Here is a 4,198-nt window from a genome sequence, read left to right as displayed (position 1 = left end):
CAGGTCGAGACACGTGAATGGTTTCTGCCCCCTCTAGTATCTTTAACCTGGACTACCCTTGTCATCTTTAAAATGACTTGCCAAAAGGGTCGGACAGGTCCCTCCTGCACTTTGCATTACTTTTCTTACTTAGAAGTGAGGCTTATTTGGGGGGCACAGGTTTCAGAGGTCCTCCCCACCCCCACCCCGCAACCCAGGAGGACGGTTCTAACATCATCGTCTGGCTTCTGTAGACTGTTGTGATCAATTCCTTCACCAGGACAGCAGGTCTTAACTTACGCTCGTGCTTCACAAATGTCACTTTGTGTATTTAAAGAAGGAGACGTTTGTTTATTCCCAGGGCACAGTGCTTTGTACTTGAAATAAATGAATGACTTAGATCTTTTGAGAATTGTGTCTGATTTCTGTCTTTAGGGAAAAGAATGGTGTATAAAATTGATGAGTGATGTGTTCAAGAGGATAATCATGGCTTGTGGCAAATGGATCTCATTTGAGAAAAGCCCAAAGTAGAGTGTCTCACAAGTGTATTTTCTCTGATGTTTCCCACAAGTGAAAACATTAATAAATTCATATAAATTATATTTCTTAGGTGTTCTTCTCTTCCTTGTTGTAGCATTTCTTGGTTAGCCACATGTGCTGATTGCAAAAATGATACATGATTATGACAGAAATTAGAAAAATACAGAGGTGCACACATACACACACAAGAAAATAAAAATCTGGTAATCGTGTTCCCCAGAAATAACCACAGTTACTATTTTGGCAAATGCATATCCTTATAAAATACTGCAGCTACACCAAATATATCTAGCACTTTCTAACACTCTTTTTCACTTCACCCTACTGGGAATGCCCACCCCACACTTTTCTATAACATTTAATTCATTTTTAGTGGCCAAGAAGTAATTATTGCTTGGCTGTGGCAGGATTGATTTAACCCAGACTTCTGGGTGGATTCACTTTTATTTTCTTCCATAAAAGAGCCCTCCTTGAATAGCCCAGTGGCTAGGTCTTTGCACATCTTTGTGACTGTCTCCACCAACTTGCTGGTTGTCTAAGCCTGGGTTCCCTTGAGGCAAGGGTTCCAGGGCAAGTAGCTTATTTGGTAAGTGAAGGAAGCCCTGATATGGGAGTGGGAAGTGGGACGGGGAGTGAGGGCCTCCAAGAAGCTGTTCTCCTGTGGGCGGCTGGAGCTGAATCCCTCTGTTGACGCTGGGGGCCAGTGTAAGATGCCAGACTTATCCCACCTTAGCGAGACACCAAGTCCTGGGCTCTCTGAGCACCTGCCCTGTCCATGACCGGCTGCTCCCAGGTCCTGTTAATTTCCCTTCGCCTCCAGTAGGCCACGAGGGCAGGCAAGGGGACCCTAAAGGCCAGAAAGAGCCCCCCGGGAGAGAAACTGAGGTGTGGTGTTGGAGGCGGGCCCTTGGGCACTAACACAGAAGGACGCAGGGATCTGGGTCGGGTTGCAACCCTGAGCAGATGGCTTGAGTTATTCCCAAACTGCACGCAGAGAGGTGCTATCCGTCTGTGGCAGAGCCATTTCCTGCACCCTCTTTGGTGTAAAGTAATATCTTGAAGGAAAGTATCAGTTGGTAGATAAATAGTGGGATCTTGTTTTAAATTTTTTAATAAGATTTATTTATTTTAGAGAGAGAGAGAGGGGAGGGAGGAAGAGGGTGAGCTGAAGGAGGGGCAGAGAGAGAGGGAGAGAGAGAATTTCAAACAGACTCCCCACTGAGCACAGAGCACAGAGCCCAACACAAGGCTCTATCTCACAACCCTGAGATCACGGCCTGAGCCAAAACCAAGAGTCAGAAGCTTAATGGACTGAGCCACCCAGGCACCCTGCTGGGGTCTTGTTTTTTTTTTTTTTTTTAATTTTATTTATTTGACAGCAAGAGAGACAGCGAGAGAGGGAACACAAGCAGGGGGAGTGGGAGAGGGAGAAGCAGGCTCCCCGCCGAGCAGGGAACCCGATGCAGGGCCCGATCCCAGGACCCTGGGATCATGACCCGAGCCGAAGGCAGACGCTTAACGACTGAGCCACCCAGGCACCCTGCTGGGGTCTTGTTTTAAATGTGTTTTTATTACTATTATTACTTCAAAGTTTGTTGTTGTTGTTGTTGTTTTTAAAGCTTCTGAGCCATTTGTGTTTCTTTTTTGGAGAATATCCTTCCCTGTCTTCCTATGGGTTGTATTACCCTGAGGATTTGTTCAGAGAGTTTACTGCATTAATGAGAATATCCTTCTGACCTGTACTGTATTTTCTCCCCTTGTTCTGTGCCTTTAGTTTTGCTCACACTTTTGCGTGTTTGTGTGTTACAAGTAAACGTTTTAAATGTGTAGGCTTCAGACTGGAGCTGGGGCCACATGGATAGCTAGTTTCTCCTGACCCTATCCCCATATATTCCTTCCCTTGGCTGCTTTTGGAAGCTGTTCACGCCAGACCCCTCCCCACATCTTTGAGCCTTGCAGGGCCTCATGGACTATGTCCACCGTCCTTTAAGGCCCTTCTTGGTCTGTCCAGGGACCAGCTCCTGGGCTTACTGCCTGCCCTTGGTTCCCTGCCACCCCCACCTCTCCGGACCTGAGCTGCTCTGGCCTCCACCAGCTGGTGCTCCTTCACACTTTTATTTCTCTGGCCCCTATGTCCTCTTGTTGGGATATCCTAAGAAAAAAAGGGGCCTTTTTGTAAGGAGGCAGACTTCGTAAGGATGTGGGGCTCATGGCCGGACCTCAGTGGTGCCAAGTGGAGCCTCTCTTGCCTGGCCCGGTCCCTGCACACGCTAGGGGCTGGTCCTACTCTTCCTTCTCCTCTTGGCCTTGTCTGCTCCTCAGTCCCCAAGATCCCACAGGACCAAGGAAGACTGACCAGATTCTCTCTTACCCAAAGGGGAAGAATCTGATTGGTCCAGATCAGGTGTCCACTCCCGGTCATCCAATCAGGAATGTTGAGGGAGGGATTGCACAGGGAAAACATGGCCAGGGGGAGCCATAACTGACCCCCAGGGTCAGGGAAGAGGGAGCCCAGTGAGCTGGGGAGATATTCCCAAACGTGTCCACTCCATACGTACGTTGTGCCCATTTTTTCTACTTCCTCCCTTGGCGCTTTCATGCATTTAAACCCACAGGTTTCTACAATTCAGTTTTTTCTTATTTTCAAGGTAGTTCCTATAGAAGGTGGGAAGCTCAGTTGAGTGACAGCACGTAAGAGTGAGTGACTGATTTCGTGAATGGACTGTATGGGAGTCAAATATTATTGTCCTAATCTGAAGAAAAAAAAAAAACCCTGGAAAGTATTTTTATTTCAGAAAACCAAGCAGAACCCACTTCTTTCTCCCTGATCTCATCGTCTCAGTGTCTTCTCTGGATAGTGTGTTTCACTTTTTGCCCTGGCTAACACACTCATTATGTATTCAACCAAAAAATGGCCCCATACTCCACCCGTCCTGATCGCCATTGCGATGCAGCTTAGCAGCTCTTCCCATCGAGAGGCGGGATCCATTTCCCCACTGCCTCGAGACCTGGCTGGCCTGGGACCTGTGTTTGGCTAGTAGCATGTGGTAGAGGGGCAGGTGCCGTGTTCCTGCTCAGTCTCGTGGAAGCCCACCGATCTGTGAGAACAGCCTGGGCTAGCCCTGCTGTGGGACAGACATGTGTCCCAATCACCCTAGGCACTTCAACCCAATAGCTAGCCAGTTGCCAGAACTGCCAAGCTGTGGGAGGCTGTCCTAGACCAGCCAGCCCTCGCCCAGCCCACCAGCTGACTGCAGATGGAAGAGTGACTCCATGGCTGGATATGGCCCAGATCAACAGAACCACCCAGCTGACCCGGAGATTTATGAACAATAATAAATGGTTGTTTTCAGTTATTAAGCTTTGAGGTGGTTTGCTACACAGCAATAGCTAACGGATGTGTTCAGTCCTAGCTCTCCATGCACAATCTTCCATGTGTTGCGTCTTTAGACTGTCAGAGGACATGGGTGTCCTACCCACCTCTGTATCCACGGCTACCCGGAGAGCTGGTCAGTGGCACACAACAGGCAGGCAGGTAGCGTCTGCGGAACGGAATGGCACCCATGTCACTTGAGTGATCCCTGAAGGAGAAGAGCAGGCCCAGAGGAGAGTGGGAGGAGGCAGGGCAGAGGTAGCTATGAAAGAGGGGCAGGGGATAACGGTCTTCTTGTGCCTGTTC

Source organism: Mirounga leonina, unplaced genomic scaffold, assembly GCF_011800145.1.
Source record: "Mirounga leonina isolate KUSES-001 unplaced genomic scaffold, KU_Mleo_1.0 Mir_151, whole genome shotgun sequence".
Classification (NCBI taxonomy): domain Eukaryota; kingdom Metazoa; phylum Chordata; class Mammalia; order Carnivora; family Phocidae; genus Mirounga; species Mirounga leonina.
The sequence above is the reverse complement of the archived record's forward strand: the minus strand, read 5'-3'. Positions refer to the sequence as shown.